The 26034-nt window shown below is 41.1% G+C and overlaps 1 long non-coding RNA gene across 1 annotated transcript; it reads left to right on the top strand.

Moving 5' to 3' along the window:
* Positions 1-1153: 1153 nt before the first annotated feature.
* On the top strand, positions 1154-4215 carry LOC105737913. Its single transcript, XR_001113605.2, has 2 exons — positions 1154-1605; positions 1678-4215. It is a non-coding gene; the product is annotated as an uncharacterized LOC105737913 (long non-coding RNA).
* The last annotated feature ends 21819 nt before the right edge of the window (positions 4216-26034 follow it).

Here is a 26034-nt window from a genome sequence, read left to right as displayed (position 1 = left end):
AAGTAGCACAAAAATGCATTATGCAAATTCAATATCTGGTGAAACTCACTAGGTGACATCATACCAAGAAATAAAACCAAAGCTCATCCGGGTTTCAGTTAGGCCTCAGCCCCGCTGAAGTCTCGCCGGTATTTTTGTATCCTGGACACAGTGGGACAGGCTTCAGCCACCTCACAAGCTTGCTGGACGATGGACTTTTCTTCCTCTGTCTTCTTCAGGACTGTGAGTGCCTGATGGGCAGGAGCGGCACCCATCACCTTGCCGTCCTCGCTGTTACCACAGGGCCACATCAGTGAACACGGGCTCTACTGAGGAGCCAGGCTTCCCGTAGCTTGTATTCTTGCAAAGCAGTTGAAAACCAAATCAATGCAGTAATAAGACACAGATAGATACGGGTGTGTGTTTGCTGAACTCAGGAACGACCACCAGATTGGCAGGGCTAATTCGCCCTCCGTGTTTTGTATTTTTCCCCTAATTATTCTAAAATGATCGTGCTGCTTTATTCCCACAGAGCAAGCACTGGCAGCGGGGCAACACTACCCCCAGCAGGCCTCGGCTGCCGGCGACGCACCCCTGCCCTCAGAAAGACAGCCTTGCTCTGAATTTATTTTCATAATTACATGAACGTTATCTAAAAGAAACAAAGGACGTGGGAAAGAATAAAGTTTAAAATAAACTTTAAGCTGTGGGAATGCGGGGGGCCAGGCTGGAGACCAGAGAAAGCCAGAGTGAGCTCAGTATCTCTGTGCTGATCTACTTGGCCAGCAAGAAGGCTGCATACAACAGAGATCTGTGTCCACCAGCCAGAAGTTCAGGACTCACACACACAATATGCTGACTTTATTCTAGAGCTAGTTCATTCCGAAGTATGAGAATCATAGAGAAAAGCCAGCAGCTGTTGGCCACACAGGTAGTAACGTTTCTTTCCTAAAGACTAGAGTTATATTTTTTCCATTGTGGTACAATCTCATTGTTTTTATGGCCATATTATCATTTTATTCAGGAATGTTGAAATGCTCTGAAATATCACTTAGTCATTAAAATGTTGATTACTACAACTAAATGACAACATAGAAAAGTGCTTCTATCATTTAGAGAAAATCCAGGATACATGACCTTACGAGCACTATGACAGGAGCTGAGTAAAAGTGGACTATATCAAGCGGCTGGAAAGGAAGACAGAAGGGAAAATTCTTTGCATGTTACAGGGCTGGGGTGTGCAGTCAGGGTTTTCCTTTCCAACACTTTACATCATGTCTTATTTTCTTAATATTAGTAACAATATTAAGAACAAAAAAAAATGAGTTCAAGTAGAAATTAATAGAGTAGGAATACATAACCTGGATGTTCGTTTGCTCTCACTTTATCCTTGCTAACCTTTGCAAAAACATCTGGAATTTCTCCCCTGGTGCTTCCAAGGAGATCGTAATTACAATGTAGATCCCGGAAAAGACACCTCCCAACGAGGTGACATTCGTGACCCCTTGGATCAAGGTCAGCACTTACAGTATGCTATTTAAGTACTGAAACACAGTTTCCTGCAAAACCTTCCAAGTCAGTATACACATCTGTTGCTTCGAATTATTTAAACCGCCCTGTAAATGTGTTGCTTCGAATCATTTAAAACGCCCTGTAAATGTGTTGCTTTGAATCATTTAAAACGCCCTGTAAATGTAGGCCAAATGTCCTGCTTTAGTGGGTTCTGGCTTGCCCCCAGCAGGGGTGGCTGCAGTAGTTAGTTGGGGTCCACTTGGTCCAGGTTTTTAATTTGCAACAATATTGGAAGGGTTATTTAATATAGGAGTTTTAAATGCTATAAAATATATAGCCAAGAAAGACTGAGTTCTTGATGTATGCATACAATCCCAAACTCCTTAATACTAAAAATCAAGAGACCAAAACCCTTAAGCTTCTGTTCCCAGGAGATTATAATAGTTTCACAAAAGCTCCCATGTTTCTGTTTAGACCCTGAGAAGGGCTCTTTCCACCAGAGAAGACAGAGGTCCTTGGCCCCACCTCTGAGGTGGGCACAGCCTAACCCAGCCCAGATGGCTCTCACGGCCAGGGCCATGACACGTCCTGGCTGAAGGTCGCTGTACACAGCAGCAGGGCCCCGGAAATATGAACTCAACCAAATTGTAGCATAGAGAACTCCACAACAATTAAACTCTGGACACAAATGAAATCCACCAGGGACAAAAATCTGTTTCAGTAACTACTGCCAACATCGGACTTTCCCCTGCCCTGTGATGGGGAAAAGAGGGCAAGTTAAGAGCCACCCTCCCCTAACTTTGTGCTCCAGCAGCCACTGAAAAGGGCCACCTTCCCCACATAACACAGACAAGACTCACCAGTGACAGGGCCAGAATCAGACCCTCTGCCTTCCCATTCTTTGTCCCACAGATGTGTAGCTGAACTGCTTTGACTCCACTGATCTATCTTAAAAAAATACTTGTTAGCCAAACTTTTGACTCAGCTTCTCCTCTTGGCCAAGCCCAACCATGAACGCTGGAACGAGGACCCCACCCTCCCCTCCATCTCTTCTCAGTGGGCCAACCCATTTCCTGCCCACTGTCCACTGCGCCACGGGCCCCTCCATGCCTCACCCAGGTGTTCTAGGCTTGGTTACTCCCTCCTCCTAAAACAAAAGTGCTTTTCTGCCTGAGACGCTTGAACATCTTGGGGTCAGAGCATTCGCCCTGTGTCGTGAAGTCCCCTCCCTCTCTCGAAATTAGAACTTCAGGTAAGCTCTCTGCTTACCTGAGCCTGGATTTGTGTTTCACTGAAACACAGAGAAGACAGAGAGGACACTACACTGGCTGAGAACTACCGTAAGTCCTTAATAACAACGAAAAATGAACAACAGAGAGGGCCCCAGGTTCTGGCAACATGGCGAACCTGTGAACTAGGGAAGCCCTCCCAGCACAGAAAATGCCCGGAAAATAAAAACAAACAGAACATTTTAAACTTCATGACTGTGTAAGTAGAAAAATAAGGTGAGTCTTAGAGGTCTGAATCTGTAAGAACAGGCAGCCTTGATTGGCTGAGGCTGTGATTTTCTTACAAGGAAAACGTGGCCAAGGCATGGGGGTTCATAGGCTTCACCTGAGGGTGGTAGAAACGGCCTTTGTAAGTTTGAGTCCTGCAAAGGGGACAATTACAGCATAAGAAAAGGGGACAGGCCCTCAGGATAATCACTCTGTTTGAATTCTGGTGGAGGGGGAAATGAGACCAAAAATATCATCCCAGAATCTTCCTCAACTCAGTGCTTTAATTTGGGGTTCAATTCATGCTGTCTCTGTGGCCCAAGTCCTAATTCTAGAATGGAAAGATCAGTACCAGGCAGAAGCAAACACACTCCTCTTTGGGGCAAAACACTTTAAAGACAGGCCTGGGCCACGTTCCAGGCCTTTAGGAGACTCTCCTAGGAAAGTGGGATCTGATTTGCTCCAGTTGTGGAGCCTGGGAAGGTGGTTGTGGGGGAAGGTTGTGCCTTTCTGAGCAGCCTCTGAGAGCTGAGTCAAGAAGTTAGAGGAGAGCTGGTGCCTGGTTGGGCCTGGCCAGTAACTCCTGCAGGAACTCAAGGCCGACCCTGAGCCCAGAAAGGTTCCCGATGATTAACAGGAGGCTCTGAAAAATGCATCATTTATTCTTAGCATTGTCAAATTGCTTGACCCAAGTCAGAGGTGATTTTTTGGTTATTTATTATTTGCAAAGCATCGTGGCTTTACCCTGCAGGGGCCATTGCCCCTCACAAGGAATGCAGCAAGGAGCTTGGAAGCAGACAGCTGTGGGGAAGGACCAGCATGGGTGGGGGTGCTTTGAGAGAGACAGAGGGCCTTTGCTCTTGCACCGGAGACACATGGTGCCACTAAGAGTTGCGAAGGGGAAAGAATGTGTGAAGACACAGATACCTTGAGGGACAGTTATTCCTCTAACTCAGGAATGAGGATGGTTCAACTCACACTATTTCAAGCCTTCCAAGTAAACAGTAGTTAGTAAAAACACAATACCTGTCTCTAATATTACTTGCTTAAATATATGGACATATGAAAATGTATCTCAAAAAAATAATCTAACGAGAAGGAGAAAAGTATAATAAAGGTGTTTATTGCAGTGATAAAAATATCCAACAACAGTAGTAAATGTAAGAGTCTTGCAGTCAAGCTTTATTGTTCAATAATCAAAATAAAACGTTGATTATGTAGCAACACATTAACATGCTTATAATAGAAAGTGAAATAAATTACATACTAGAATATTTTTCTAAACTATGATCAGATTGAAGGAAAACATGTCACACATATGATCACACACTGGACGCGCGTGTGGGAAAATACAGGCAAATGGTCTTAGTGTAGAAAGAATGTTAACATCGATTTTTTTAAAAAAGAATTCTGAGGTTTGGGTTCGGTTTTACATTACTGTTTCTGCCCTAGATGATTCGTAAAGTTCTAAACATGTAGCCTCTAGATTGATTAAAGGAGCGTGTGACATGCAGTGTAATATCTCAGAGACAGGCAATAACAAACAATATGACAATACAGGCTCCTGGGACATTTATAGTCACACATTTGCCCGTGTCGACAACAGAAGCTTCTTCCTTTTCAGGCTCCCTAACCCGGGAAGACGCTGCTCCTGCTGTAGTGTGACGGGGACAAGTTTGGCAGACGTGGTCTCCAGCGTGCTTGGTTTGGTGGTCCGGGAACCGCCGGCTCCGCCTTTGCCCAGCTCTCCCTTTCATGTGTACCCAGAGCCAAACAAAACACCCACAGGGGCAGTGGCTAAGAATTAATTTCTATGTGTTTTGTTATCCGTTAAACACAGGTTGTGAGCTAGCAAGAAACAAGATACTTTTGGAGGCTTAGTGACTTTTTTTTTTTTTTTTTTTTTTTTAATAAAAAGCTACCTTCTCCTCAGGCTTATGGTGTGTTCTTAGTTATGGGAAAATGTCTGTCTATACAGGCCACAGAAGGGCCAAGACCATGTAAAATTGGAAGGTTACAAAAATTTTCTAAAATAACCCTCTCTTTCTTTGCCTCCCTCAAAGCTAGAAAACGTTGGGAGCCAGATGTTTTCAGAAGGGAAATAGTATCCCAGGGAGGAGCTGTAATTTTGAGCAGCAGAACTTTGCCTCTGTGGCCTATTTATAGTTGCCATGGGCTCCGGGTGAGACGCAGCTGGACGGGGCTTCTGGAAGCCTCCAGGCTTCCAGTATGCACAGTTAAGGATTTAAATTCTTCACAGGCCTCTGCTGGCCCACAGAGGGCTGGCCGAAAATGCAGGGATGACTAACGGGTTTCAGGGCAGAAAACAGACTGGAGGGTGCCCTACACAGCGCTGCCGGATGAGGTGCAAGTCGGTTTCTGCGTCTGGCTGACAAGTCTGACATGGCCTGCGGCTGCCTCCACAAGCACGAAAACATTTACAGCTAATTTTCCAGGACCGAGAACTGGAAAACCCCAAGCTTCACCACGGAATGAACAGACGTCGGCTGCAACATATTCTGTGGTAAAAGTGTTAACATCACAGCATCCTCCCTGCTCTTGCACCATTAGGTTAAAATGGAGAACTTGCTAAGGTGTTCAAAGGGCTGAAGACCCTTGGTGTGGTAACATGTAAAAAGTGCAGTTTTCAGATTTGGGAAGACTTGACTGCCCCATTGACAGCAGCCAGGTGGCCTCTGGCAAATCTCTTTCTATAATAGATCACCGGGTTTCTTCACAGGGCAGGAAGGCATAATAAAAAATTTAAAGGCAGGTGTTAGATATGTGTTTCTTCTTTCTGTGTTAGTCTCTGGCCAAGAAAACATGCCGAATTTTCTTTATTTTTCTTCCATCATAGTTACAACACCACAAATTCTCTCTAGCTTAGTTCTCTAATATCTTCACCAATCACAGATCTGGCCGCTGTGCTCCATCCTCAAGCCCACCTAACTTTCCCCGGGTAGCCTGGCAGAGTACACAGCTGTCTGCCCTCATCGAGTGACTTCCGCTCTATCAGTTATGGCAGCATAGCAGTGGCTGATCAGGGTATGGGATGGGGATTGGGGAGGAGGCCGATAGAAACGGGTGCAGTAGGCCGGGCGCGGTGGCTCATACCTGTAATCCCAGCACTTTGGGAGGCCAAGACAGGTGGATCACGAGGTCAGGAGTTTGAGACCAGCCTGACCAACATGGTGAAACCCTGTCTCTACTAAAAATACAAAAATTAGCCAGGCGTGGTGGTGTGTGCCTGTAGTCCCAGCTACTTGGGAGGCTGAGGCAGGAGAATTGCTTGAACCCAGGAGACTCTGTCTTAAAAAAGAAAAAAGAAGAAAGAAAAAGAAACAAGGGCAGTGGAACAGAAAGATGAGTGGCGGTCACCGGACAATGCAGGTAGCAACCTAAAACTGATGAGGGCAGTCCTGGGAGGGAAACCAGAGGACCCTCAGTTTCGCCATTATTTTTTTAACCTGATGTCATAAAGCTTCTACTATTCTGGGTAATTATGTCCCAAAGTTGGCAAGCACACATGTGCTTTTAAAATTTTTATTTTATTTTTAATGGTCACAATCATATAACATGAACTTTACCATTTTAAACTTTTCAAGTGAACAGTTTGGCACTGTCAAGTATATTTACACCGTTATGCAACAGGTATCTAGACTTTTTCGTTTTGCAGAACTGAAACTTTATGCCCACTAAGCACGAATTCCTTTTCTTCTCCCAACCCCCAAGCCCTTGGCAATCACCTATTTTCTGTTTCTGCAACTTTGACTACTTGAGATACCTCATATTAGTGGAATCATACAGCACCTTCTGTTATTTTGATAATGGCCATACCGAGAGGTGACAACGTGCTAACAGCCCTTGCTGGCTCTTGGCGCCTCCTCGGCCTGGGCCTCCACTCTGGCCGCGATTGAGGAGCCCTTCAGCCCGCCGCTGCACTGTGGGAGCTCCTCTCTGGGCTGGCAGACGCCGGAGCCGGCTCCCTCCGCTTGCCCTGAGGTGTGGAGGGAGAGGCAGGGGTGGGAACCAGGGCTGTGCGCAGTGCTGGCAGGAGGTGGGCGTGGGCTCAGTGGGCCCTTCACTGGGAGCGGCTGGCCACCACCACCGGCCCCAGGCAGTGAGGGGCTTAGCATCTGGGCCTGCAGCTGCAGAGGGTGCACTGGGTCCCCCAGCACTGCTGGCCTGCCCATGCTGCGCTCAAATTCTTGCCAGGTCTCCACCGCCTCCCTGCGGGGCAGGGCTCTAGAACTGCGGCCCACCATGCCCGACCTCCACTTCGACCGTGGGCTCTCGCACTGCCCGAGCCTCCCCGATGGGCGCCTCCCCGATGGGCGCCTCCCCGATGGGCGCCACCCCTGCTCCGCGGCACCTGCTGCCATCAACCTCCCAAAGGCTGAGGAGTGCGGGCGCATGGCTGGAGACTGGTGGGCAGCTCTGCCCACGGCCCAGGCACGGGATCCACCAGGCGAAACCAGCTGGGCTCCTGAGTCACGTGGGGACTTGGAGAACTTTTATGTCTAGCTAGAAGATTGTAAATGCACCAATCAGAACTCTGTATCTAGCTAATCTGGTGAGGACTTGAACTTTTATGTCTATCTAGAGGATCGTAAATGCACCAATCAGCACTCTGAGTCTAGCTCAAAGTTTGTAAATGCACCAATCAGCACCGTCAAAACAGACCAATTAGCTCTCTGTAAAATGGACCAATCAGCTCTCTGTAAAATGGACCAATCAGCTCTCTGTAAAATGGACCAATCAGCTCTCTGTAAAGTGGACCAATCAGCAGGATGTGGGTGTGGCCAGATAAGGGTATAAAAGTAGGCTGCCCCAGCTAGCAGAGGCAAGCTGCTGAAGTCTACACTTGGAAGTGTTGTTGTTTGTAATAAATCTTGCTGCTGCTCACTCTTTGGGCCTGCTTTACCTTTATGAGCTGTAACGCTCACCCTGAGGGTCTGCAGTTTCAATCCTGAGGTCAGTGAGAACATGAACCCCTCCCCACTGTGAAGACTGAACAACTTCAGATGGGCAGAGGAAACAACTCCAGATTCCCTTCCGTAAGAGCTGTAACACTCGCTGGGAAGGTCTGCAGCTTCATTCCTGAAGCTAGCAAGACCACAAACCCCCAGAAGGAAGAACCTCTGAACAGGTCCGAACATCAGAAGGTACAAACTCTGGGTTACACTGTTTTTAAGAACTGTAACACTCAACACAAGGGTCCGCAGCTTCATTCTTGAAGTCAATGAGACCGAGAACCCACCATTTCCAGACACGGTACTAATGCGTGTGAAGTAGTATCTCGTTGTGGTTATGATTTGCATTTCTCTGATAATTAGTGATGTTGAGCATCTTTTAGTGTGGTTTGTTGGCCATTTTTAGATCTTCTTTGGAAAATTGTCTATTCAAGCCATTTGCCCATTTTCTATAAATCAGATTGCTATTTTGTGATTGTTGACGCATATGTGCTTTGAGATGACACAAATAACATAAGTTAGTGGAGAAGTCTGATGAATTTTTTTCCCCTTAAGTGATTGCTATGTATGCCTAAAATCTGGGGGCTGAAGTTAGGGAGTATGTACAAGTAGAAAAGAATAAAAGGGATATTTTGAAGTTTTATTTAATATGGGATTTCTCAACCTCAGTACAACCAACATTTGGAAGAGAACAGTTCTGTGTGGTGGGGGCTTTTTTGTGTGCTGTGAGGTGTCTGTGAGATTACAAATGGCAGTCCATCCACCAGATGCCCCAGCTCTGGTCATTGCTGCATGTTCTAAGATGGGAGGCAGAATTGCCCGTGGTGGAAAACCACTGACTTTGTGGTTTTGTGCAAGGACCAGGAGTAGTTGTGTCACCAAAGTCTTGGACTTGTTGTTCTGGACATTATCCAGCACCATCAGGCTTCTCCTTTCCCACCCAAACAATACTGCACAACGGAGTGGAGGCAATCTTGTGTGATAAATCTCTTTCTGAAGATTCGCTGTTGGTTAAATTTCTGGGATACAAATGGCTTTAGGGGAAGATGTTGATATTTTAGATTACTTTAAATGTCACTTCTGCTGTAAAAATCTTATCAAGATGTTATTTGAAGCCCACCCACATGCACATACAATTTTTTTCACAAAACAACCAGCTTGATATTATTTTGATTTTATTTCACATGTGTGCTGTACTCTATAAAAATAAAATATCTGTCTCTAGACCATTTATAAATACCCTTTAAAAAACAAACTCTAGATAATTGCTTTAGAATTTTGGCATGAACACATATTCTTGAAAAATGACAACAAAAACTCTCAATTTTTCTCTGGTGCTTACTTTAACAAATTCAGTCTATAGTTTACCAAACACTTTGTAACACAACTTCTTCTTAATTGTCTTAATTATTAAGGAAAATATCAGATAAGCCATTGTCATTTTTCCTACTAGATAGTGGAGTGTTATGTATTATTGTATAGTCTTAGTATATATATGTGTCTATCATTCTTTCACAGGCTGATTTGGAAATATATAATAGTATAAAGAAAAACATCATGTTTCCTACAAGCCTTTTTACAAACTAAAGTGATTAAGATTATATTGTGCAATACATTTTATATATTACTTTTAAAATTTTATCTTTTTCCTACTTAAAAAATTATCCATAAACATAGTTTTAATTATTGCATGATTTTCCATTTTCCTCTGTATGCTAAACCATTTCTTGGTTTTGTATATATGGATTGTTCAAAATTTTCACCCTTATAAACATGTTTGTGCTTCAGTTTTCTTGTAGCACCCAAGGTGTCCAGAGAGATTTGTAAAATAATAAATCAAAAGCTATATTTTAAAGCTTTTTATATATATTACCAAATTGTTTCTCTAACAAGTTATACAAATTTGTTCACCAGTAGAAATAAATATTCCCAATGTGACATGTTTCCAAAACATCACAAAGAAGAATGCTGTTTTTGGAATTCTATAGATATGGGTAAAAAGATGATGAACACATTGTGGCTCATAACAATGGTCTGTTCAACAAAGAAGCCATTAAACAAGGACTATTTTAGATTTTCCAAACTAAAACTAGTAACTCAGTTTATAACATAATACTGCCTAATGCTTATGTCTTATATGATTTTTCTTTATTTATGTCAATTGAGTTTCTTTCTCTTTCTTTTTGTTTCACATATTGCCCAGGCTAGTCTCAAACTCATGGGCTCAAGCAATCCACCTGCCTCTGCCTCTCTCAAAATGCTGGGATTACAGACGTGAGCCACCACACCTGCCCAGGCTTCTTTTTTAGTAGATATTGTTACCCTGGATGAGATGATGGCAGTGTTTTCAACATCCTGTAACTTTGATAAGTTGACCAACATGATTCCATGCACACATCTAAAGAGGAAATAAAAGCTTGTAGGAGTTGGGTCAGGGTGGTAGGATAAATTATAAGAAGAAATTATAGGAAAAGATACAAACCTTCTTGGAAGGCCGGGAGGTTTTGCAGAAACTTTGAAAGATAATTTGGCTGAAGGCAGCCAAATTCTCTTATCCAGAGGTTGAGAACAAAACGTAGGTAATAAGTAAGTGTAAGGGAATTAATGTAGGTAAGTTAGTTTACTTAGGCCTCAGAACCTGGCCTTTAATCATCTGTGCCCAGGACTGCTGCTCTCCAGGGCCATTGAGGGTGGGGGGCAGCAACCACGTTAATTACCCACAAGTTGTGTTGACTCAAAGCCTTTGTCATTAAATCTGTACTAAATAAATGCCCACAGGGCCAGCTTGTCGGCTCTGCAGCTGCTGTGACTCCTTATGGCACCCCCTTGGTGTCTGTGAGTGGCCCGGTCCCCTAGCCATGTGATCAGACTAAAAAACCTGTGTCTGTGGACATTTTTTCATCCGTCGTTCTGCCAGGGTCCGCGGGTCAGACCTGGCAAAAGCTACTTGTTTTTGTAGTTTTGTTTGTTCATACATATTTTCTGATCTCCATTTTTGCCATTTTTAACTCATCCCTTCTTAAATTCATCTTTTTCCTTGGCCTTATGGGTAATTTTTCATTTTGAGGTAGGTTGAAGAGTTGTAAGAATAGTGTGAATGTGTCCCACTGCCCTTCACCTTTGCGCAGCAGTTGTTTACATTTTGCCCTGTTTGCCTCCTCAGTCCATCTCTCTTCGTGTCTTTTTATACATGTGCATATTATTTTTTCTGACTATTTGAGAGTCAGTTGGAGCCATTAGGTCACTTTACCCTTAGGTACTTAACTGGATGTTTCTTAAAAGTTCAGGATGGAGAAATGTTTTTGTTTTTGTTTTTTTTAATCAAATACTATATAACAAATTATCCTAAACTTAGTGAATTAAAACAACAAACATCTCTGTGCTTTAGGAATCTGACCATGACATGTAGCTGGGTCCTTCTGCCTCAAGATTTTGTGCAAATCTGCAATCAAATTGTCTGCTAGGACTGTGGCCTCATCTAAAGACTGAGGAAGGAACTGCTTTCGGTTTCACCCACGTGGCTGTTGGCAGGATTCAGCCACACATAGACCATCACCGTGAGGCCTGTCCTCCGAGCTGTTCACAGAGACCCGTCTCAGCTCCTGGCTATGCAGGAGCCCCTGCAGGGCAGCTCACAACACACAGCTGCCTCCATTTCAGTGGGCAAGGAAGAGAACCACAGAGCACAAGATGGAACCCAGAGACTTTTGTAAACTCACCTTGGAAGAAACATAATCACTTTTGTCATAGTGTATTTATTAGAAGTAAGTCACTAGCTCAACCCACCCTCTGAGGAGAAGTTTCCACGAGGGCATGGTTACCTACCGTAAGAAAGATTCAATCAACTCTGCTCCCGATCTCTGCAAAGCTCCCACTAAAAGTTAACTAGTTTTGGCTACTGCATATCCTCCAAAACTGTTTTTATTATGTGAGCTTTATGTTACAAAAAGCAACCAGAACAAAGACTAATAATAATTTTAAATATTTATGATAAGAGACACATCTCTGTCAATGAATTATTTAACTGTAACATTAATCTTCCTTAGAATAGCCCACATTCAGGTTCACGGAGGAAGGGGAATACAAACCATACTCATCACAGTTTCTCTTTGTAACTGAGCCCAGGTTTGGCTGCTTGCCACTGAAAAAACCAAACTCAAGAGATGAGAGTTAATGGGAGGAAAAGCAGGTTTATTCAAAAGCTGGCAACCTGAGAACATTGTGAACTAGTGTTGCACAGACCGTCTTGAGTTTTTCAGGCTGGCTGAAGGGTTTTTATGGGAGGGGGATATGGGGAAGCTAAACACAGGGGTTGACTGTGTGTCAGTATGTTTGGTCTCAGTGACTGTCTTGCGTGATGGCCATCTGGTGGTCTGGTGGGCGTCAGCCTGATTCCAACAGGAATACAGATTAACTGCTCAGAATTCTTCCCAGGGCAGGATGTTCTGCAACCTTGATTCTATGCTTAGTTTTTCAAGGCCAGTTTCTGGAGTTCTTTAGGCAAAACACATGAGTTAAGCATTATCAAAAGCCCAGCATGGAAAGAAGGGTGAAAAAAAAAATAAAAGAGAATAATTTTTCAAGATAGAGTGCAAGTTTCTGCTACAAATTCCCTACTGTTGATTTTTAATTCAATTTATATGGAAAACTGGTTGTCAGTTACAATCTGGCTACTTCCTGCTGGATGGGGCTGTTGATTGGGAACTTGGGAATGAAAGCATTTGACCTGGCTGTGAGATGACTTTTTTTTTAGTCTTTAGGAGGACCTGAATTCCCAACTGCAAAGGATGTAGGGACACATCTGTGGGATGAGTGGTCTTTTAGAAGCAGACTCATGAACAGAAATTAGTATAGTGCCTACAGTCTTAACATATTTGGCAATTGGTAAATTTCTTAACGTATCAGTTGGTTTTCCCAACAGTGCAGAAACCTGGAATGGCTTACCATATAACATTTTAAAGGGACTCAATTTCTTCCTATTTTGAGGACCTATTTTAATCTATAACAGGGCACCAGCAACACCTTATCTCAAGTCAAATTAGCTTCTTGACAGATTTTGGTAATGCTTTTTTTTTTTTTTTTTACTATGGTTTATCTTTTAGTTTCTGTCAGTTGTAGTCTCCAAGATGCTAATTTAAAGGCTGCAGGAAGAGGCAAGTCAAAGCTTCCCTGAATATTTCTGCAACCTTCACAGTCTTTTTAAAATCAGGGGCTAGATGAGTATTAACTATAAACTATATGGCCCCTATATCAATAAGAAAGGCAATAAGTTAATTACCCACTGTCAGTTGTAATGGGGCCCCTGTGATATATGATGACAGGTTGGCTAAACATATGTTTTTAACGAGTTATAGGAGGAGCCATGAATATTCATGAAGGTGGTCCTGACTCGTGTATTGAACAAGCGTGCAGGTAACATGATTCATGTTCACTTTTGGCATGGAGACTTCACATTTCAGTGTACTATAATTAGGCTGTATGTGCTTTCAGGACAAAGAGGCATGCAAGTACACAATCTGTAAACTGATCAGAACCAGTCCGTGGTCAGTGGTCTCTTATCAGGAGAAAGTTACTGAAATCAGCTCTTGTCCAATCGAAGTTTTAGTTACGGCTCGTGGAACAGGGTCTGGAAATCAGTAAATCAGCATCTGGTGGAGCTGTAAATTATTTTAATATTGCTTATCTCAAGACAGGTACTTGTTTAGCTGCTGAAGAAAAAGAAATATATAGTGGCATTTTAGGGTGACTGTATTAGTCCATTCTCATGCTGCTAATAAAGACATACCTGAGACTGAGTAATTTATAAAAGAAAAAGGTTTGACTCACAGTTTAGCATGGCTGGGGATGCCTCAGGAAACTTACAATCATGGTAGAAGGAGAAGCAAGCACATCCTTCTTCATACGGTGGCAGGAAGGAGAAGTGCTGAGCAAAGCAGGGAAAGTCCCCTATGAAACCATCAGATCTCATGAGAACTCACTATCACAAGAACAGCATGGAAGAAACTGCACCCATCGTGCAATTACCTCCACCAGGTCCCTTCCACCACATGTGGGGATTATAGGAACTATCATAGAAGATAAGATTTGAGTGTGGACATAGCCAAACTGAAGCAGTGACTTAATCCTTGCCTGGAAAGGCCGTAAGTCCCATTTACAATTTGGTATCTAATTGCCACAAAGAGTTGATTCTGTCAGTCTTATGATCTACATTTTAACATTAATGTTGTTCAGTTGTGTCTAAACCATAAAAGGAAGAGGATATAATGAGACATGTCTGACCTTTTGTCCCATCATGGCTGGGAACTAAGTTTTTAAGATTCTTTCTCTGGAGTTCCCTTGGCCAACAGGGGGTTTATTCACTCAGTGAGGGGGGGCTTAGCATTTTGTTTTTTAGTTTACATTTCCTCTTTTCTGTTAAGATATTCCAGAGGTAGTTTAGATAGCCAAACTTGTATTTTGTTCCATATTGATATGAGGGTGATACGCTACCTGCCCCAGGTCCATCAAGTCCCTCAGTGGGACCCCTTTGGCCAAGGGACTTAGAGTCAAAAGACTTATAGCCAATGAAACATTCCAGCCCAGATGAGAATGGCAACATAAGAGCCCCAAATCAAAGCCAAAAAGCAAAGTTACAAGATTGACTTGTCTTTAAGTTTCATGTGTTGAGCCATTGGCTATTTAGGCACCAGCCTTTGATTTGGCAGGTCTTAACTAATTTTATCCCTCAAAACCAGTCCTTACAATCTCATGTTCCCACCTCTTCTGCAATAGTCCCTCAGCTTAGAGAGAGGGTGCTTATATTGTACAGCTTTAGCAGCAGCGTATGCATAATGCAAAACAGGTTAGTCCAGTGAGATTGAACAGTTTTCCAATTCTGGAGATATTAGGTGGAGAGAGAAAGGTAATCTTTGTTGTTTTGCCCAATTTCTGTAAGCTCAAATAGAAAAAAAAAAAAAACTCTCAAAACAGCTCAAAAAGAAAACAATAAGTTTTCTTGCCTCTGGAAAAACAAAACATAAAGAATGGCAACATTTCAAATAAAAAAGGTCATAAGCCCTAGTTTTGATAAAGACAGGAGAAAGCTCATAGGTAGCTAAACATTTAATTTATCTAGTATCAAGCATTCAGATAGAGGCAAAGTTATTAAATGAGTCTTAATATCTTTGAATACAGGCCACTGTCTGCATCTCATAAAAGCAGTTTACTTTTCCCAGGTCTGGAGAAAAAGCTTCGGTTAATGAGTCTGGTGTCAGACACTGGTGTCAACATTTAAGATTTAGCAATAGTTGGTACTGTTTTAGATGAGATAGCTATGCCCAGGAATCAAAACCCTGTTACTTAACAGGACATGGATTAGTCAATAGCACCTGGTAAGGACCCTTTCAAGGGACTAGAGGTAATGACACTGGAGTCCATGACCTGACTGGAAGGTGTAAAAAGATTCTACAGTGTTGTGGTGATTAATTTTCATAGCTTTGGTAAGTCGCGAGTAATAAGTCTAGGTCAAATAATTAGTTTAGAATTTTTATTTTGAGGTCATTTATCAGAGATGTTAAAAGGCTCAAAACATTTTGTCAAAACAGAATAATAGTTATTCTTTTAGCCAAGAGTTATAATCAAAATATTTTAAAAACAAGACAGAAAGTTTCATGGATGTAAAAACTTGAATCCTTTTAAATCTCAATTTTCTTAATAAAAAAACCTTCAAATATAATATAGAAATTATTTTGATAAAATGTAAAATCTTTATCATTTAGGCCAGTTACTAAAAAGGCAAAGAAAAACCTGCAGTGTGATTGCTTCTCTTTATGGGAAGCCCATTTATATAACCTGGAAGTCAAATGTGATGAAAAAAGTACTTGAATTTAATAAGACACAGGAAGAGAGTGTTCAAAGTTATGAGTATAGCAGAAAAATACATGACTCTTAGTAACCATAGGAGGAGTTTTCTGGTTACATGGAACAATTCAGACATATCAAGAAAAGCCAAAAGTACAAAAGCAAGTTATATTGCAGTAAAACATTGCTTTCTTAGACATTTAAGATAAAGTATTTCAGCATTAGGCCACAACAACAGTTAGAACTGGAGGAAAAGTTACTGGTGCTGATGAAAAAGTTGAAGGAAAGAGTTATCATGTTAGGGCTTCTCAAATGGAGAAAAAGCTGAAAGCAGCAAGACACAATAACTGTTGAACTTCTGAGATACGAATTTGAGAAGTTTTCAAAAGGAAACAGGTTATATAATTAAAATCAAAACCTCTTGTAATTTTATTAAGATTAAGTTAATAACTTAAGAAAACTAAGTTTTAACATTAGGGGACCAATCTTAGAAAGACTATTATAAATAATTTTCTTTTTGTTGTAGTCAATTTAATTACATATAAAATTTGTTTTGTAAATTTTCTTTTACAAACCTCATTATGACTTATGGAGACCATTGAGAACATGCTTGGACTTCTTGATGTGTTCCATATGTCCCTCTTTTAAAAATAATCAGTTATTTTACTTCAGAACAAAAATTTGCCATATAAGATTCTTTTTCACACAAAATTATTCTCTTTTTAATAATCTTCCTTACCAAAAATATATCTTCATATCTATAATTTTTTCACAACTCTTCTACCTACTGATTTCTTTTTATCTTTTTTTATAAATAATTCTTAACCTCCAAATTGCATAAAATTATTATTTGTAATAAGAACACAACTTACATAATTATATATTAACTATAATTCTTATTTTAGTAACTTTAAATTTTAGTGCAAACCAGGAAGCAAGAAATCCTGAACTGTCTATAAGATGTTAGGATTTTATAGATGAAACCACTCTACAATTTTTAGAAATGTGTTTCTCTATATTGTAACTCTTTCTTAACTGAACATGACCCAGACATCCAATCAGCATCCATTATTTAATTGAAAATAATTTTAAGATTTTAAGTTACACAAAAAGTTTACCTTCAAGCATTTATCTCATTTATGTGTACTCAATTCTTTTAACAGCCTATCTAGATTACTTCTGAAAATTAAGATATTAGAAAAAAATAGTCATTATTTAAAGTTATTTCTGTTAGCCATTTTTAAAACCTGTGAACATCAAGTGTTTACTAAAGTAAGAATTCTAAAGTTAAAGACGTAGGTATTTTGCTGATAACTCAGAAAGATTCAGCTGTTTTTATTGAGCCAACAATTTTAAATCAATCTTATTTGTCAAAAAACAATCACAGAAACAAAGATTATTCTGTTTTTGGCTGGGTTTACAGTCCTGTAACTCGCATGCCAAACACTGACACCCTAAAATATCCAGCAGAGGCAAATACAAAATAATCATTAAACCCAGGCAAAAACATATGCTAACAATCCTAAATACAGTTCTATTTTTACTTTACCAATAATTTAAAAAGCATTTTATTTATTAAAGATTTTCTTAAGTCATATGAACTTGAAAAGCATTTGAACTTATTCATTTGATTTATGAGCATTTATTTATAATCTAATTTGGTAGCATGCTAGACACAACACACAACATAATACACATACATATACATCAACACATTTAAACATGTATACATACACTAGCAAAGATCCAATAGCTTTTACCTTGAAATTCTAGCCATGAGATAGCATCAAAAACTCACGAACATATAAAAGATATATGAACCCAAATTATTTTTGACAAAATTGGGACTCGTCCAAATGGCTAAATTTTGTTTGCCCCAATGGGTAAATCCAATAAAAGCTGTGAACCACAATTTTGGTTAAAGCAGTTTTCATGGCAGTTCAATTTTTTAAAATCTTTTTAACTCTTCTTTTCTGTTTTAAATGAGCTTTTAATGTTTACATTTTAGCTTGAACTGGATAACTGTATTTAAAAAATCCAAATAACCTTGAATTAGTAGTACTGTAGTGAGCTTTATCTCAACACCAGTAGCTTAATACTATATAGCATATTCAAAGCAGGCAGAAAAGAAAATGAAGAAATAGACAGAGAGAGCTTCAGAGGGTTCTATTAAATCTATAGTTGCAGGTTAATCATTTCAGGTCTAAATTTTTCTTACTGTAATTTGCCCATTCGTTTTAAAACGTGCAAAAAGAAAAAACCTGGCATGCCTTTTAATTTGCCTATGTTTTTAAACCATTAAATAACAAACAAATGGAAACTGCCACAAATGGAGAACTCCCAAACTAATTCTCAAAAAGGGAGACAGGAGAGATTTCTTTTATTATTATTATACTTTAAGTTTTAGGGTACGTGTGCACAACTTGCAGGTTAGTTACATATGCATACGTGTGCCATGGTGGTGTGCTGCACCCAGTAACTCATCATTTAGCATTAGGTATTTGTTTTTAGAATATTATCTCACATAATCTGGTACCACAAATGACCTGTGCTAGGTCCAAATGGCACTAAAGCCCAAATGTCAGAGATAGAGAATCCCACCGTGCACATTAGCTTGACTTACCCAGTCTTGAAGCCATCAACTCCTCAGATACCACTTTTTCTTGCACCAGCTGAGAGTTGCAGGCAGCTGATGCCACATAGGGGTGAGAAGGGAAAATCTCCAAGAAAAAGAGTTCTTGGTAGCTACTGGGATGTTCCTGGAATCCTGGCCCCAGTCACAGGGTCAGATAGCCATGATCAGCTGGCACTCTTGAGCAAGTTGTTGCTCTGCCCAGTAGCATGAATGGGTAGGTTCTGACATGCTGCTGAGGACAACTTCTCCACCCACTGGAAACTAGGCAGGCTAGATCACCTGAGGTGCACAGTGCCATGCTGGGTGCCATAAATTGTAATTGAACCCAGGTTTGGCTGCTTGCTGCTTGAAAACCAAACTCAAGAGACAAGAGTTGATGGGAACAAAAGTGGGTTTACCCAAAATCTGACAATCTGAGAAGATGGTAGACCAGTGTTGCAAAGAACATCTCAAGTTTCTCAGGCTGGTTGGAAGGTTTTTATGGGGGGAGGATGTGGAGAAATTATGTGCAGGGCTTGACTATGTGTGGGTCAGTGTGTGTGGTCTCAATGACTGTCTTGAGCAATGGTCACCTGACGGTCTGCCTGGCATCAGCTTGACTGCAACAGGAATACAGACTCCCTGCTCAGAATTCTTCCCAGGGTGGGGTCATCTGCAACCTGGATTCTATGCTTAGATTTTTAAGGCCGGTTCCTGGAGTTCTCTAAGTAAATCATATGAGTTAAGCATTATTAAAAGCCCAGAATAGAAAAAAGGGAAAAGGAAATAAAAGGAGAACAATTGTTTTTCAAGATGGGGTGGTAATTTAAGTTACATCTTCTCCAATGGGAAGCACTGAGTATTCAGAAATAGTGGAATAATTTGCACTTTAAAAAAAAAAGTCTATTATCGATTTTCCTTTATGCAGCAGAAGTTTACTATTATACAACTAAATTGTGTGAGTTCTCTAATTGCACACCTTGATTAATATGTGGTTTATTTCACCCTGATGTTTTTAAAGACAAGCCTGTGCTGTGTGAGGGTGGCACTGCCTCCCTGAAAATGGCATACCCTGGGACCTACACAGGGACCACTGCTCTGAACCTTAACACTTCTGAAATGGCTGAATGTCTCTGCATGAGCTGTGCTTACCCAGTTGTTCCATTTATTCTTATATTTTACAAGCATTTAGTAAATTCTTGAGCTAGGCCCTGGGGACTACCAAAGGAATAAGATATCTGTTCTTTTTATTTTATTTTATTTCAATAGCTCTGGGGAACAGCTGGTTTTGGTTACTTGTGTAAGTTCTTTAGTGATGGTTTCTGAGATTTTGGTGCACCCATCACTCAAACAGTGTACACTGTACCCAATGTGTAGTCTCTTATCCCTCACTCCCTCTCACCTTTCCCCTTAAGTCTCCAGAGTCCATTTTATCATTCTTATGCCTTCGAATCCTCATAGCTTAGGCCCCACCTATAAGTGAGAACATACAGTATTTGCTTTTCCATTTCTGAGTTACTTCACTTAGAATAATGGTCTGCAACTCCATCCGGGTTGCTGCAAATGCCATTTTTTTTTTTACTTTTTATGGCTGAGTAGTATTCCATGGTGTGTGTGTGTGTGTGTGTGTATATATATATATAAATAATATATATTATTATATATACATAATAATATATATACATATATAATATAATATGTATATATAATATACACATATATATATTCTATATATAATATTTTATTCACTCGGTTGATGGGCATTTAGTCTGGTTCCATATTTTTGTAATTGTGAATTTTGCTGCTATAAACGTGTGTGCAAGAGGACATCTGTTCTTAAATTGCTCTCAATTTAGTTAGGAATACTTAGTGGCTGCACTGCAGGATAGAAAGTGTGCACAAATGATCACCTTTTAAATACATGCATGAGAAGAAAGAACTCTGAAATGTAGTGATAAGTATGGTTCAGTGGAGCCCTCAGGACCTATCTCAGTGTGCTCCTGTAGCATCTCTTCTAGTTTCCTCATGCACTCTGCTTTCTAGCTGCACCTGCATTATGCTTAGCACCTGTCCTATTCCCTCCTTTACTCTGAACGCCAGGTTCCCCTGTGTTTTTATTAGCACCTGTCCTATTCCCTCCTGCACTCTGCTCTCTGGCTGCCGCTGTGTTCTCCTTAGCCCCTGACCTACTCTCTTCTGCACGCTGCTCTCCAGCTGCACACTGCTCTTCCTTAGCACCTGTCCTATTCCCTCCTGCACTCTGTGTTCCAGCTGAACTTGCATGTTCCTTAGCACCTATCCTATTTCCTCCTTCACTCTGCTCTCCAGCGGCACCTGTGCACCCACAGGTGGCTTTCCAGCTGTGCCTCCTGCCTATGCCCTGAGGAGCTCAGCACCCAAGAGTGAATGGATCAAAGTACTGACTCCTTCTTGGTGTCAATCGCCATTCTAGGCTCTTCATACACAACGTACAAGGTAACACTTCAAGTAGATATTGTTACCTTTATTCAACTAGAAGGAAATTAAACTTCATAAAAGTTATACCCAGAGACCTAGTACATGGAAAAGGGGTTTGTGCGATTCTTTCCACTGTTGCTTTTTATGCTCAGTGCCCTATTCCTCCCTGAAAGAAATTCTGTTCCTAAACGCTGCAGTCACTGAGATTCTTCACTTTCTTTTCTCTCTCTCTAATTTATTTGGCTTTTTTTTTTTTTTTTTTTTTTGAGAGAGTCTCATTCTGTCACCCAGGCTGGAATGCGGTGGCTCAATCTTGGCTCACTGCAACCTCCACCTTCCAGGTTCAAGCAATTCTGCCCGAGCCTCCCAAGCAGCTGGTACTACAGGCGACACCACCATGCCCAGCTAATTTTTGTATTTTTAGTAGAGACAGGGTTTCACTGTGTTTCCCAAGCTGCTCTCGACTCCTGACATCAAGTGATCCACCTGCCTTGACCTCCCAAAGTGCTGGGATTACAGGCATGAGCCACCATGCCCAGCCTTCACTTTCTTCTCTGAGTCAGAGATCTCTAGTAAGATAGCCTTTTCACAATTTTTATTGCAACAGAAGTATTTGAGAGCTTTGTCAGGTTAACTGTTGTGAGTTAAAGGTATGTCTGTTTTTCTGTGATACACTGAATTTAGGAATGTATGACTCAGTAATGAAAACTTGATCTGGCATCATCCTAGGCATTTGAGCTCCCAGACAGAGAAGGATCTGTTTTTCCAATCACTGAAAAGCTTGGCATGATCATGGTTCGCAGGAATGCAGCACCCCAAGAGAACCCTAGCAATTGGGAGAATTTTGTTTACATGACACTAAGCCCCAAATGACCTTAAATTCTAAATAAAAGTTCCATGGGCAATTTGTATAAGGGCCTTGCTTTTAAAGAAAATAAATTATATGACAGGTTTGTTATATATATATTACAAACTATACTGGTGAACATTTTACTCAACATTTGAAAATCTTTAATTAAGACCTTCCAGTACATAAAGCTTACATAACAAAGTCTAGCAAAAGTCTATAAAATCTAAACACATTTCTAAAAGAAAGGGTGGTGCCACGAAAGTTTACATGCCGAGGCTTTCAGGGTGGCTATTCTGTGTTGGATGTGGGTGGTGGTCTCTCTCTCGTGGTTTTGCTTCTTATGTGACAGTTCCGGCTCACAAGAGCTCTCGGAGCCCGTCTTTTGGCCTGCATCCTCTGGCATTTGGCAAGTGAGATCTGTTTAATACAAGGTGTCAATAAAGCCAAGATTATGATAGCTAAAAATAATCGACACTAATTCCCTAGAAATTTTGTCTTTTTTGACCAAGCCACTGGTGCAATGTGGAGTCACTGCATTTTATGCAAGAAGAATAACGCCCTCACTCCACAGAGTCTGAACCAGAACTGACACTCGGTGGTGATTCCCCCTTTATTCTGGGAGGTGTTAACATTAGCTATGGCAATGTAAAACCGATATTTTTGGAAGCAGTAGGGGCAGAGAATGGAAAATCCTCTGCAGCTGTCAACATGTGGAGTGAGACAATGCTGGTGTTGACTCGTGGAACTGGATGAGTATCTACTGCTCCTTCTCTAGTGAGAGTCTCTGTCATTTTCATAGAAGGTTAAACGCAGAGAGGGCACAGGGATTCTGTGTAAACTTCAGTAAGCTGCATAAACAGAGGCAGTGATGTTTTATGTCTCTGATCTTTTCCAAGGACATCTGGCCTCTGGGTTGCAGCGTGATGCTCACTAACAGAAGCTGACTCAATTATGTTATGTCTCTGATCTTTTCCAAGGACATCTGGCCCCCAGGTTGCAGCGCGATGCTCACTAACAGAAGCTGACTCAATTGTGTTTTCTGGTTTTGGGGAGTATCTGTAATCAACACATGAATGTTTATAAACTGTTGGGGCTAAACGTGAAAGTCGCTCTTCAGGTGCTGTCTCCACCTAGCCACTGTGTACATTTTCTTTCTCTCTCTTGCAGCTGTTCTCTTCCTAGGGACTGAATGAAAAATGAAAAGGAAGTCATTTCCGCATGTGTCACAGAGGCATCCTTTGGTTCTAAAGGGAGCCGAGCTGGATTCCACAAGCGCATGGTCCCTGTAGCATGTGAATAGGATTCAGTCACGATGAGAAGGAAGGAGTTCGGGGGAGACTGTCATCGCCCTGTCCAGGCTAACCCTCCAGCTGCGCAGGTGACAGGCTTGCCTGTGTTTGTGTTGTGTAAGTGTGTGCGGCACAGCTGCTAATGTAGTGTCCGGAAACATCTTACAAAGTAAGCCTTTCCCTAAGTGTAGTTTATGTGGGTATAAATTCATTTCAGTTCTTGACATGAACATTTGTACAGTGCTTCCAAGTGAGGGTTTGACTGCCTCACATCTGGAAACCTTCAAGTTTATCCTTCTTGGAGTCAGTGTCGTGAACGTTTTCCCCCCAGGTCAAGAGTCTGCTGTCAACATGATGTTCTCTAATTACACAGCTTCATACAACTCCCAGCTCTGTGGACATATGTTTCTGTATTTAAGGCGTTCCTTCTTTTACCTCTGTTTATAGATCATCCTTGACTCTGCTCTTTTCCCACTGCCTTTATCTCAGGTCCTTCCCAAGGTTTTGTCCTGGCTGACTTCTTTTAAGTAATGGAAGTAGAGGACGTGGGGTCAGTCAGCCCAGCTTCCGATCCCTTCTCCACCCGTTACTTGGCAAATTAAAGCTTTGTTTAGGCTTCATTTGTTTCATCCTGGATTTCTCAAGAGTTACAATTTTTAGATATATTAATTACAATTATAGGGTTGTTTAAAGATCAAACAAGGCAATGTGTATTGATGTGTTTTGTAATCTTTAAAGCTCAATAGAAATGTAAGATCTTGCTGTTACTATATAATTGCAAAATCTTCCATTTCTTGCTTTTTCTTTGGTTGCTGGCCTAGAAATTGAATCAATTCTGTTCTCTTTTTATTTTTTAAAAAATAATCTTGAGCATATGAAGTTGCTGATATTTTAATATATTGCTGATGTTTGTTCTATTCAAATGGTAGGTTCCTATGGTTTCTTCTAATAGTTAAAACTATGTCAGGTCAGGCACGGTGGCTCATGCCTGTAATCCCAGCACTTTGGGAGATCAAGGCGGGCAGATCACCTGAGGTCAGGATTTCAAGACACGCCTGGCCAACATGGTGAAGCCCTGTCTTTACTTAAAATACAAAAGTTGGCAGGAGAATCGCTTGAACCCAGGAGACAGAGGTTGCAGTGAGCCAAGATCACACCACTGCACTCCAGCCTGGGCAACAGAGTGACACTCCACCAAAAAAAAAAAAAAAAAATATATATATATATATATACACACACACATATATACACACACATATATACACACATATATATACACACATATATACATATACTTACATATATATATATATCAAAGCCATATATTTGTATAGTGAAACCCCAGACACTACCACTAAGTGAATGATGATATAAAACTCTTATTTCTCATTTTGCTACGATGTTAGGTTCTTAACAATCATTCTGCCTTCTGGTTTACCTTGGTCTTTTTTCCCATTGGGATTGCTTTCCCTGAAATGTCTGATGACTCTTCATTGTTCACATTTAATAGTGACACATGAAGAAGGAGAATGAGTCTGCGTTATCATTAGTGAAAGGCTCGTCTAGAGGTGATTCTTCGTTGTTCACATTTAATAGTGACACGTGAAGAAGGAGAATGAGTCCGCGTTATCATTAGTGAAAGGCTCGTCTGGAGGTTTTGCTTCAGGGACTCAATGGGGTTTCCACGTGTTAGTAAGTGATGCCTTTCGCCTAGATGGTTTCCTTTCTCTGGAGAAAACCTTCTCCTCTCCTCTCTGGAAGGCAGGTGCTTGCTTGTTGCTTATTGGTGTTCTACTCACTGGTTACCTGAGGGGTGGGGTGTGGGCATCGGTGAGGGAGGATAATGAGGGTTGACTGTCAATGTACAGATTTTAATTGACTCTCCTGTTTTCTGACCTCTGCCTCACTTCTCCACCCCTCACCCCCAGGAAGGTCCACAGATGATGCTCCTTTTCGTGGATGCAAGGCCATCAAATCACTTTTTGTCTCTGCTGTTCTCTCTCCATGATGGATAACCATCATGGTTTCTTGGGAGGGAAAGGAAACAAGTGGGTCCGTATTTCATCTACCATCTTTAACTTGGAAGCTTCTTCTTCCAACTAAAGCTAAAATAGCAAAGCTTGAGAAAGGATTTTGAAAATATTTCGTAACTCAACTTTTTGGGACTATTTGAACATCTTAAGGCACTAAGTTACTAGGTTTTCTGAAAATGGTGATGGGGAATCATTAATTAATTAATCAATCTCTGCTTTGTTTTAAATATATTGCACCAGGTTTGTGTGTTATAATTCTCACTCAAAAAGTAAAAACTTTTTGATATAATTTTTTTTGAAGAAATAGCTTGACTACTCTTCAATGCCACCATTAGGATGTGGGCAAATCTTTATTTAAGACAAAATGTATTATTTCTCTTTATGTAAATTAAGATATTGTGCTTTGAAAAATCATTCATTTGGGAATTGTTAAATCTTTCTCAGTTTTCTTGAACCTTTTATGTAAGAGAAATGACCTTATATTTGTCAATTATTTCTATTAAACGCTTAGCTGTGAGCATGAAAGAAACGGGCACTTCTGTTACAAGAAAAAGTGGAGAAGGTAGCATCGCTATTACTCTTTCATGGACGGGCAAACAGTTCAAGAATTTCCCAGGACCAAGGTTTTCTATCTTATAATTGGGTGTTCTTCGTCTCACAGCGTGCACTTCATCCTTCTGTATGAATTTCTTTGCTCAGGCTGACTATGAATGTCGGCTCTCACATGCTAAGCACACAGTAATTTCTCTTATCCTTTATTCCCACCTAGTGTGCGGGTGGTTTTGAGAGGATCCTGTATGGCATAGTCCTCAGATGCTTGGCAAAATTGGTCCACCCCCTCCCGGGTAACCCTGACTAGGCCCTCTTCCATGTCCTGGCCTTCCCCAGCAGTCCCCTGGAGCCCTCTGGTGACCAAAACTTCACAGTGAAGCGCCGCCCAGAATGGTGGCCGGTGAAGGGTTCCCAGTTTGGGACACGTTATTCCTCTTCTG

Source organism: Nomascus leucogenys, chromosome 19 (genome assembly GCF_006542625.1).
Source record: "Nomascus leucogenys isolate Asia chromosome 19, Asia_NLE_v1, whole genome shotgun sequence".
Classification (NCBI taxonomy): Eukaryota; Metazoa; Chordata; class Mammalia; order Primates; family Hylobatidae; genus Nomascus; species Nomascus leucogenys.
The sequence above is the reverse complement of the archived record's forward strand: the minus strand, read 5'-3'. Positions and strand labels throughout refer to the sequence as shown.